The sequence below is a fragment of the Podarcis pityusensis genome (assembly GCF_964106645.2).
Source record: "Podarcis pityusensis genome assembly, chromosome: 7".
In the NCBI taxonomy this organism is placed as follows: Eukaryota; Metazoa; Chordata; class Lepidosauria; order Squamata; family Lacertidae; genus Podarcis; species Podarcis pityusensis.
The window spans coordinates 30,044,484-30,056,657 of NC_138031.1; the positions used below are offsets into that span (position 1 = coordinate 30,044,484).

The following is a 12,174-nucleotide window of genomic DNA, read 5'->3' on the forward strand; positions in this document are numbered from 1 at the left end:
GCGGTCGGCTACATGTACAGTGGTACCTCGGGTTAAGAACTTAATTCGTTCTGGAGGTCTGTTCTTAACCTGAAACTGTTCTTAACCTGAAGCACCACTTTAGCTAATGGGGTCTCCTGCTGCCGCTGCTCCGCCACTGCACGATTTCTGTTCTTATCCTGAAGCAAAGTTCTTAACCCGAGGTAATATTTCTGGGTTAGCGGAGTCTGTAACCTGAAGCGTATGTAACCCGAGGTACCACTGTATAGGTTGTGTGATCCAATGCCTAAGCCAATACCACTCACATGCTGTAATCAATAAAAGTTGTGGCCTTTTCAGCCCATTAACCTAAATACTTGTGTCCTTGTCTCTTATCCACCACTACGCGGGTGCGGGTCCTCGACTTACAATAGAGGGAGTTGTGAGCCAACAACATGGTTAACAACCTATGGAGAGCCATAGGTTCCGCATCCCTAGTCTAATGCTGAATATTTCATTAATCAGTTCCGAAACAGATGTCAACACCTTTGAAGTTCAAGAGCTAAGGTTTTCTACAGCAAGCATATTTTGAAATTCAGCAGTTTCCAGACATTAATGGAACACAGGCCACTTTGAAAAGGTGGACAGAAAACAGTGCTGCTGTTTCACAAAAAGAACACCAGATTGGTGATTTTTATTTTTTTTTAAAGCTCTTCTTCCTAATTACTTTGCCTAGTGTTGTCACTGGAATGGCAACAAGATGTCAGTCTTTCCTCTTTGTATTTTTATAGGGGAAATCTTAAGATTAATTATCTGTTAATGTGCAGTCATATTGCATGGTTTCCCTTTCTGGTGGATGGGCATAATTTTAGTTTCATGAATATTTAATTTCCAAAGTCCTCCATTATGCTGACATCCAGTGACTTGGCATATTATTTGACATGCTTTTTAATCAGATTTGGCATGTCAGAAAAGTGTTTTTATTACGATTCCCTTGTGTTTTGAGAGCTTAGCAATTTCATTTAGCTAAATGAAATATTCTGCATAATTCAAACTATATCTAGGGATTTCTTATTACTCGGTCATGACAACATGGTAAAATGATTGGTTTTTGTCATTTTCCTAGCCATATTACTTTAAATGCATGTGAAAGTCACAAGTATGGAGGTGGGGGGGAAGGCATGATTGGAAATCTAATTAAGAAATGAAAATAACAGCATGAAAGACCACTAAGCCTGTCAGTTATTTCATCTTCTTAAATGAGGCACAGAATAGTACTCATGAAATGGTATGACAGGCAGTTCAAGATGTCCAACAACTGAAATACTTACTAGAAACGTGCATACTTATTCTACTTTTCATTGCATTTCCCCCCATATGTAGACATTAACAAGTGGTGTGGGGTGAATACAGCTAGAGGAGCAATAGTCAGTGGTGCATCTAAGGCTCTGTTGCATTGCCACCTTTGGCTTCTATGGGAGGGAGGACATAAAATAAATTTAATAAATAATATGCAATTTATTTGTCCCTTTCATAAAAAAGGAAAACAAATGTTTAAAAGTCTATTTTCAATAAGTATGCACTTGGAATTTTTTATTCAGTGGCCTGCTAGGCTCCAGTTTTGAACCCTTCCTTCAAATGCCTATCCAGAATATGCACAAGCAATAGGATTTCATGCATGCTTCAGGTGGGCAGTGGGTGCCATAGGTGGGAATCCTCAATTTATCTTGGAGGAACTTGTGAGGGGTAATACTGAAATGAGTGTGGAGGACACACAATATTGCTATTAGGTTAATCAGACCTTGCTATCAATGAAACATCAAGTGTATTATAAGATTTCCAATATTTTGCTGGCTATCATCACTGCAAGTCAAAACTTAACAATGGCTATCATTCTGTTGAGATTTTCATCAGCTACAAATTGCTCCATGCAAATCACAAGAGGCATGCATATCAAAGCAAGGAATAAAACAAAGGCCTAGGATTGAGGATATAATACTCTAATTTGGTTTCTGGGTTGACACTTTTTTGGTTGAGCTCCATGTATTCTTGTGTCCACATCGCAACACCTCTATATTCAACCAAAATATCTGGAAAAAAATATTTGGGTTGAAAAGGCTGAGAGTCAACTTGGGTAAGACTTTTATTGCCACCTGGGCCTCCATGAACATTCCAGTAGTCATACCTCAGAAGTCGAATGCCTTGCGAGTTGAACGCTTTGGCTCCCGAATGCCGCAAACCCAGAAGTGAGTGTTCCGGTTTGCAAACGTTCTTTGGAACCCGAATGTCTGACGCAGGTTCTGCTTGGCTACAGGGGCTTCCTGCAGACAATCGGATGCCACACGTTGGTTTCCAAATGTTTTGGAAGTTGAACAGACTTCTGGAACGCATTCCGTTCTATTTCCGAGGTACGACCGTAATTGTTCCTAAACAGCATACTTCTTTGAGAGGCAGGGTAGCCCCCTGCTAGATACAGGCAAAATCTCCAGTTCTCAGAACTAGGAGCTACACATCAGCAGTGTGTCTGTCTTAGGAGAATTCAGCTCCACTTTATTGTTCCTCATCTGGGCCACTTCTATGTCCATATGGATATATTTAATAATGCTTAGTTGAATTAAAGGTTATTCTGGGTCTGAACTCATGGTAGTTCACTGTACCTACGTGAAGTAAGATTTCATTTTGATAGGTAATCTTTCATTTTTATGTTATTAACTGCAATAAGATGGATCCAAAACAGCTGGTGTTCTGCAGTCTCCAAGACCACGTCAGCTGCTCTGGCACATTAAACCTTGAGCTACATTTGAGAATAAAGTGCTGCACTACCTTGATGCAGTTTGACCTTAAAAAAAGGAAAACTAGCTCTGCTTTGCCTCAAGCAATAAATGTTTTTAAAAACCTCCATAAGATTTATGTGTTATTTCCCTTTTGCCATTTATTGGATCGTACAAGTAGCATTACATGTACTGAATGTACATACGGTGCTGGCCTTGTAGCATTACTTGGTTTTATTCATTTTTAGAATAAATATTGAAGCAGGCTTTTAAAGGAGTAAAAAGACCCACAATCTTCTATCAGTCAGGCAGCACAGGCCATTTCCTCTAGGCCACAGCTCTTCATTTTTATATAGTTAATACGTTGTTATAATGAGTAGGAACATGACAAAATTTCATCATGGACATTGTCAGCCTCAATCTGTTCAAAACTCATTTGGGGAAAATAAAAGGGCCTCCATTTAGCTTGTGAGTGAGTTGCCATTTAATAAGTGTGCCAAACATAATTACTGCATTGGGACGCGTCATCTGGGAATTGTATTGACTGTGTCGTTGTGTCAGACTTGTGCAGTTGTGGGGATCCTGCAAAATTAATGTATATGGCACTCTCAACTCATCTGTTTCATATTAAGGGTGCATTCAGTTGTCTGAAGTTACACTTGGAAGAACTTTGGCTGATTTCCTGTGACCCTTGCTGGATACAGCCAATGGTCCACCTGATACAACATTCTGTCTATACAAGTGGCTAGCCAAATGCCCCTGGGAAACACTCAAGTAGGGCATGATGGCGAATAGCCATCGTCTATTTATCCGTAGCATCTGGTGACTCTCAATCAGCCTCTGGCAGTCTTTGAAGGAAAATGTAGGAGGATGTCCAGATATGGTCAAGTAGCCGCCACTGCATGGGTTTAATCAAATACATGTGCTACCAGACAGCATAAAGTCAGAATGGGCTATGTACAGAAAGGTTTGGTTTTTAAAAAACCATTCCTTTCATTGGAAGACACACTGGTATCTTTCCAGCACTGTCTGGAAGGATATTTAATTTAATAGTGTACTATATGGTGAAATGTTATTGATAGCAGAGGAACTGCATAGCCTTTAAACCACAAGTTTATATCATTTTAATATTTTTATCATTTAGGTGCTCTAGTGCACGAAAGATCATTGCACCAATATGATCACTGCACAGCAGGCATTCAGTATCCGCAGAATCATTTAGCATTTTCTTGAAATTAGTCTCCTTGCTTTGAAGGAGCAAAGTGAGCCCCCAGTCACCCAAAGATTTATTCATCCGCTATCATCACACAAATCCCACTTCAAACTCTTGCTCTATCATTCATAATACAAGTTCTCAATTCCTGAAGCCTGGTCTCTGTTCAAAGACCAAATCTGTTTCAAAACAGAGAGTAGCTGGAAGATTTATCCACACTCAGCTGACAATCTGTGAGATTTTCTTCTTGCTCTTTTGTTTTGCTCTTGATGGCTTGAAGCAGACTTTCCATACCCAGAAAATGGATGTTCCAGATGTTTGCTTTCACATCCAGTCACTTAGAAAGTATAAAGCCAGTTGATGCATTCCATTGTTAAATCTATGCTATTGAATAATAATTAAAAAATAATATTCTTTTGCTGCCATTTTAATAATGATGACTGGCACTGAGGAAGGGGACACACTAAAATATACTAGCGATTTCCTGTCATCCGTTCTCACCCTAGTTAGATTGCTTTGAAAGGAGGAGGAGGGAAAAGTCCAGAGCTGTACATGAGAGGAGTGTCTTTGTGATACTATTCATTCTCTGTTCTGACAGAGAAGGCATTGTTTGCTCACTGTAATAGGCTTGGCAGCCAAATAAGGTAGGGATCTGTGCTGCGCATACAGATTCAGAAAGTAGCAGAGCGGGCAAGAATCTGAAAATTCCAAGAACCAGATCACTGGGAAGGACTTCATAGCATGCTGTGCATATAGCGTGTTTGGTATTGCCTTTGCATGACAATCTGTACAGTTCTGAATGAAGAAGCATGTAAGAATAAAGGTAATTTTTTTAAAATTGTTTTGCTTTTATAGTGATTAATTAAAACTGCTAATAAGCCATCACCTTAACACAGAAATTTAAACATTGAACATCTGCAGCCTTATTTTGACTCTGAGGATCATTTAAGTTCAGCGCTGGTGCCTCCCCACTGTGCTTATGTCGACTGGATTAACATTTAATGAGGGAACTTGTGTGAAGAAGAAAAGGCCATTTAGGCTGCTTTAGCTGTTGCATTCTAGCCGGCAGCTAATGTTTATATGCAGTGTGGTTTGGGGATCTTGCTAATAGGAATGCATTTCTGCAAAGCCACTAGATGAGGTTAAATAGCTTTGCACACTTATATAGTTCCTTGCCTCTTGGTCACTTCCTGTAGCAAAAGCTGCTGTGAACAATATTGTGAAGCTAATATTATTTCCACATCATACAACAAAATGGAAACAAGCATGCATTATTAAATATTATTAAGCAATATTTATTAAAGCATTATGAGTAATGGATTGCAAACTGTGTCAAAACGGACATTTAAGTAGTAATTCATGTGTTTGCCCTGGTCACCTCAGCGATTATTCCTTCATAACATCAATCTCCTCTATTTTGTCTCATTTCTTTTTTCTTTTCTTTTTTAAAAAGGAAAATCACAAATGTTTCACACATGCACAAACAGACACACATTTGAGTGCTTATCAGTCTTCTGGCTGTTTTAATTGCTGCTGTGCTCTGAAAAATATTCAGGGTTCAACAGCCATTATTAGTGAACTATAAACAAGAGGAGGTTTTTTTCTGAGAAGTAGTCTAAAAATATCTAATCTTTTGAGGAGGGAGCTGGGTGGCTTTGCTTGTTTAACTTCTCCCAAGTTGTGGTTTGGGGGGGGGGGGCTGAAAATGGAACATTTTAGAAACCATGCTCACAATTTACCTAAAGGGAAGCAGAAATTGGAGCGACACATAGTATCAAAGTAGCATCCAGGCTTTTATTCCAGAGAACCCTGCTCATGCTTTCTGTGGATCTGCTCACAAGTTCTGATCTTGTGGGGCTTTTGCTACTTTGTACTCCTGAGGTGTCTCAATCCCCAGGGAGCAACTTCTCTAAGAAGCAAAACACACTGTGTTGTGTATGTGAGACTCTGGAAACATGCTGCATGACAACAGCAGCTCTTGCCTATCTCATTTAGAAACTGCTATCTGATTAAGAGCAGCAGCAAGCTGTCCAGCCGCATTTCAACTGTCATTGTTGGTGAACAAGTAAAAGATGTTTCCTGGCCTAAATCAATCGGTTCAAATCTGTGTTATGGGCTGCTTAGAGATTACTTTGTGCCAGAAGACATTTAAAGCCTATTTACATGTTACCTTTGTAGTATTACATTAGATGTGCGTTGTTGTTTTTTAAATTCACCTAAATGCAAAAGCCTCCTATTCTCACAGTGGCCAACCAGATGCCATGGGGAAGCCTGCAAGCTGGAGATGAGTTGCAGCAGTATTTCCCCAGCAACTGATGTTCAGAGGCAGAACAGTGGAGGCAGAACATAGTCATCGTGGCTAATAGCCATTGATAGCCTTGCCCTCCATGAATTTGTCCGATCCGCTTTAAAAGCCAACCAAGTTAGCAGCCATCACTGCCTTCTGTGGAAGCAAGCTTCTTTTATCTGTCCCGAATTTGCCAACACTCAGCTTCAATTGGATATACCTCGGTTTACATACGCTTCAGGTTACAGACTCCGCTAACCCAGAAATATTACCTCAGGTTAAGAACTTTGCTTCAGGATGAGAACAGAAATTGTGCTCCGGCGGCGCAGCAGCAGCAGGAGGCCCCATTAGCTAAAGTGGTCTTCAGGTTAAGAACAGTTTCAGGTTAAGAACGGACCTCCAGAATGAATTAAGTACTTAACCCTAGGTACCACTGTACACTAGTTCTAGTGTTACAAAAGAAGGAAGAAAATGTTTGCACCATTTTATTGTGTCACTTCTTAACTTGCCGTTTCTCTAAACTAAGAAGTCCCAAATTCTGTGATGTTTCCTCAAGGGACAGTTGATTCGTTCCCTTGATTATTTTCATTGCCCTTTTCTGAGCGTTTTCCAACTTGTTTGAGGTGACCAGAACTATACACAATATTCCAAATGTGGTTGCACCATAGATTTGTATACAATGGCGTTCTGATACCAGCAGTTTTATTTTCAATTCCTTTCCTACTGATCTCTAGGAACATGCGTTTTCCACAGCTGGGTCTACATCTTCATCGAGCTATCCAGTACAACCCCAAGGTCTTTTTCCAGGTCAGTCACCACCAATTCACACCCCATGGATATATATGTGAAAGTAAAAAAAAAATTGTTTCAGCATGCATCACCTTTTTAGAAGGCTAAGTTAGAGGCATTAAACCCACTGGCTTTATCCCATTCCCACCTGTGAATTCCAGAGCAGCAAATTCTAAATTGTATTAATTTCAGTCCCCTGTTAGCTCTCAAAACAGGGGAGGGGTATTATGGGGCATATACACAGTGGGACACATATGGCTTCTAAGCTATCTGAATTGTGTCTAATACAGCACCTTCATTTTGAATTAAAGCAAGAGCTTGTTGCCTTTTGAGAACTAGTGAAGGTGAAATAGGAACCTCACCAAGACTTAAATGCCTTTGCATTCATATGGGGAGAAGTGAACAAAATATACTAATGTAAGTTGAGAGTAGCTGTGCACATGCCCTACATATATGTTCAGCTAGTCAGCTTCTAGTAAACTCACTAAGCGCACATCTGATTATCTGAGATTACAAAACCACTTCCTTCTTGTATCTTTCTCTCTATGTTTACTTGAAATGTAATAAGAGTCTCACTGACTCAGTCAACTTCCCTGTGCTTAAGAAGATTTAAAAATGTGAGTTGTTAAGATGCTACGTGTGTTTCATGTAAGCTCTTGTACCCTAAGGGTGAGATGTCCTGGAAATACCCCGAATGCCTGATTAAACATTCCCATAGATATGCTGCTTTATTTATTAAAACACATGGGCCGCAATTCAGCATACAGCTGTTTCCGCAGAAGCTCCACTGAAATTAATGTAACTTCTACAAGGGCAACTGTAGGAGGGATTGCAAGCCATATGACCTACAGGATGTATTTTAGCTGTTAACAGTTGAACTACGCATGTTCTGATATCCAAAATAATTGGAAGAATTGGGCATGCAAATTGTGATGTAAAAGCAGAAATATATTATATGCAGCAGAAGTGGAATTCTAAAACCCTTCTTTGCTACTCAATACTAAAGTGGCGGGAGGAGCAATCAACTGCGGGGGGAGTCAGCAGGACATTTAGGGGATAAAAGACCATTGGGGGCAGTGATGTAATCACCCAGGATGGATGCCTAATTTGATCTTGCCCCTTAACCTAGATAATTCTCCCACAAACAACCACTCATTTTTATGTCTACATTTGAACTCCCCCCTAACAATGAGTGGGATATGACCCAGAGCCCTCATGGATTAAGAAAAGCTATCATTTAATAAATATTTTGACACCAGACACTCACTTCTAACACTGGTGACAGCCATGAAGAGCCCACAATTTAGTTCTTAAACCATTTGGGCAAAAAATATGTTTGTTGGGCTGTTGCTGCACTAGCTTCTTCAAATTGCTATGAACTCTCAAATGGCATTACTTTCCATTTTTAGTGGAGAAGGACTTGAATTAACTCATAGGGGTCTGCTTCTGTTTCTACTTACAGCTGTAAGATCGACTATTGCCAAGTTCTGGGAAGCCCCAACTTCCAATATGTTTGAAAACTGGTACCAAAAAATTTGTTCTTGGCACTAATGGTACAGTTGATTGCACAAAGAACCGTACAAATATATAATGCTCAAACAGACAATGTTAATGAGGTTTGGTATAGTTTTATTATATAGAGAGCTACAAAGGAACGCAATTACCAATCTCCCTCCACACATGGATTTTTATGGCCGGGCACTGAAATAAGATATTCTTCAGAACTGGTATCCTCATGTCAAATACAGAGTCTTAAAAAACAGACCTTTCCTCGGTTGTGTATTTCCCTCGTTGTATTTGTTTTGTTACATATAAATATCAATAAAATACATATCATAAAAAGGCTATCAGGAACCTGGGTCAAGGTTAAGCTTGCTGCCTCCCAGCTATTGTTCAGCTCTGCAAATGAGTTCCAAATAGGTAAAGGTAAAGGATCCCTGACAGTTAAGTCCAGTCGCGAACGACTCTGGGGTTGTGGTGCTCATCTCACTTTACTGGCCGAGGGAGCTGACATTTGTCCGCAGACAGTTTTTCCAGGTCATGTGGCCAGCATGACTAAACCGCTTCTGGCAAAACCAGAGCAGCGCACGGAAACGCTGTTTACCTTCCCGCTGGAGCGGTACCTATTTATCTACTTGCACTTTTGACGTGCTTTCAAACTGCTAGGTTGGCAGGAGCTGGGACTGAACAATGGGAGCTCACCCCATCGCGGGGATTCAAACCGCCGACCTTCCGATCGGCAAGCCCAAGGCTCAGTGATTTACACCACAGCACAACCCGCATCCCATGACTTCCAAATACCACACTACTATTTGCAAATTACCATGTAGCTACACCTTAATCTTCTGCTTTGAAGTTACCAGACTGCCTTTCTCATCACAAGGTCTGCTTAATTTTACCCTGCTTTCACATCTTCTTTGTATTTAAGGCACAACTGAGGTGGAAAGCGTGAAACCCTCTTAATCCTATTTCATTCATAAAATTGAAAAATTGCTTCAATTTGGTCAGTCAAATGCATATATACTTTTCTTTACTACTTTTTGGTAAACGGCATAGTTCAGTTTTAAAATGTGTTATGTTAAATCTAATTGCTAGATGCTGGATCTGCCACATTCATATATGTTACATTAAATACAGAGTTTGATGAATGGTGCTTTCTGAGGTTATAAAATAGAGGGCATTTCCTTGTAAAATTAGTGATTTATGCTGATATATCAGGTGCAAAATGCGTGTCTCTGGCATTCTTTATGCTAGGAAGCACATGTTATTTGCCCTTCGTCCATGTTCCCTTTTTAAAAATGCATGCATCTTGCTGCTTCCTCACTGAAACTGCATGACATCAGCTAATGGGTAAAGAAGGAAGCCTCTTTCACTATTTAAGTTTGCAATTCATTTATGGTGTGCAAAACATTAGCTCCTAATTCCACATCATAGAATTGGAAGGGACCCTGAGGGTCATCTAGTCCAACCCTCTGCAATGCAGGAATCCTGCTCCAACCACCCAGCGGCGTAGCGTGGGTTGTCAGCACCCGGGGCAAGGCAAGTAATTTGTGCCCCCTAACCCCTAACCTGCCGCCGCTGCCAGCTTCTTCTTGCTGCTGCCTGGTCTGGTCTGGTGTGGTTCTCTCCCGCGCTCAGCGCTGCGCTGGGCGGCCGCTGCACTGTCCCTCCCCCAGATAGTCCCTCGCTCTCTCTCCGCACCGCATGCCTGGCACCCACCCCCTCCACAGTGGGCGGCGACCCAGCGGCTCGGATCGGATTCGCACAGCCAGCACTGCAGTGAGAGAGAGTGAGTGAGCCAGGTAGGGGCAGAGAGCTGCAAGTGCGAGCGCGCCCCCCCAGATGTTGCGCCCGGTGCGGCTGGCCCTCCCTGCACCCCCCACGCTACGCCACTGCAACCACCAACTTTCTGGTTAACACCCAGCACAGGTATATAGTATCTGTTCTGTTACTTTTCTCGAATGCTCACATGAAATGATGTTGTACTACAACTAGTATTGCCCATTAAATATTTCCTAATGAGTAATTAACTAATGCAAACTCAAGATGCGCTGATGACCACTCCTTTAGCTTTACAAAAGAGTAGATAAAGACTCAGCTAAATAAACGGAGTGGGATCTCTGGGTCAGCCTTGTAAAAAGTGTGAACATTATTACCTGCAAAAGTGTTTCTTAGCCTCCTGAGGGCTGGCAGTGGAGCACAGCTGGCCTTACAATGAAGTAGAGTGAGGAGAGCTATAATGCAACAGGTCCTGCTCCCTCTAAGCCAGCGGTTCTCAACCTGTGGGTCCCCAGATGTTGTTGGACTACAACTCCCATCATCCCTGAGCTCTGGCCTTGCTAGCTAGGGGTGATGGGAGTTGTAGTTCAGCAACATCTGGAGACCCACAGGTTGAGAAAGGCTGCTCTAAGCTAACCCTCGAGTGCATGGAAATCTCTCTTCCATTACCTGTGCCGAGGTAAGATTCAGATGGCAGTCTGGACACTTTTGTTCATGGAGCTATCTTGTACTTCACCTCAGACAGCAAAATGTCTTGGGCCAACCATGCTGTAGAAAGACAAAGAGCTCTTTCCTCCCTGCAGCACCCTGCTGCATTTCTGTTCTGGATGTGGAGGAAGGTGCTTATCTCCCCTGGAAACCAGCTTGTTTCCTGGTCAGGTATATCCATCTGTCTTCTCACCTGCATGCAGTCCCTTTTTGCCTATGGGTACCAGGCGAACGGTTACATCCAAAGCTGCTCTGTGTGCAAAAACAATGCAATTTTGATTTATAGAGAAGGACAAATCTGTCTGTTCCAGTTTCTTGATTTCCCATGCACTTTCCACATTTGCCACATCCCCTTGAAAATTCTTTTTGTACACATTTCTCATAATATACACATCTGGGTGCAGTTTTGCATTTTGAAAGCAATTGACCTGTGCACCTGCCATTTGCATAGAATGCAATATTTCCCTAAACATTTCCATACAGTAGCATTGTCTGTTGCTATTGTGACATCACTCTATTTTTGCAAGTAGCTATTAAAAAGAAAAGAAAAATAACTAAAGATCACAGGTGATGTTTTTGTGTTTCATCAACTGCTACATATGGCTGTGATCCAAAGGACTCCTTGCATAGGACTAACGTTCTTTTGTCCATTGATAGGCTCTGCTGATCTTTCCTTCTGGCTGCAGTGTATCATCCTGTATCAGATGCTGCTTGGGAAGGTTCCCTAACCTTCAAAGAGTTCTATTTTGAAAATGTCCCAGTCGGTGTGTTTGGATCCCATCTGTATTGCACAGTTTCTCACTTGCTTCTCTTTTTTCCACTTTGATGGATCTTTAAATTCTCAGCAGTGTTAATTGATTCTCCAGGTTTTCTGTCCTTTCATTTCCAAATAGGTTGGTCCATCTTATTATTACAGTCTTGAAAGCAGGAGAGCTCAAAACAAATAGCTTCCTGAAAATACTCTTTTGCTGTTCCTTTGACCTTGTCCTCTAATGCTGGTATATTTCGGCGCTCGGTGAACTGCAAGGCAACAGCATTAAATAACTTTTTTAGCTGCACTCATCATTCTTTTCCCCACTGTCCTCCAGCCAGTTGGCATGCTAGAATCTCTTCATTTGCAGAAAGAAGCATGGTTCAGATAGTGTAGTTTTCCTCCAAGTCCCCTGTTA

General features: G+C 41.4%; 2 protein-coding genes across 9 annotated transcripts in view; one reads left to right on the forward strand and one right to left on the reverse strand.

The window, feature by feature from the left end:
* LOC308481351 (myelin P2 protein-like) overlaps positions 1-12,174 on the reverse strand; it is a 215,637-nt gene that overhangs the window by 197,131 nt on the left and 6,332 nt on the right. The window lies entirely within an intron of this gene.
* Positions 1-12,174, forward strand: part of PAG1 (phosphoprotein membrane anchor with glycosphingolipid microdomains 1) — a 102,742-nt gene that overhangs the window by 47,654 nt on the left and 42,914 nt on the right. For 3 of the 8 annotated variants that reach the window (XM_081013529.1, XM_081013531.1, XM_081013532.1), the window contains exons 1-2: positions 4,561-4,765; positions 6,964-7,036. The exons of 2 other annotated variants lie outside the window; for them this stretch is intronic. The gene's annotated coding sequence lies outside the window, so the exon portion shown is untranslated. Of the gene's footprint in view, positions 1-4,560; positions 4,766-6,963; positions 7,037-12,174 lie in introns of those variants that run through there. 3 more of the 8 variants (XM_081013527.1, XM_081013530.1, XM_081013533.1) reach the window with 1 other exon arrangement.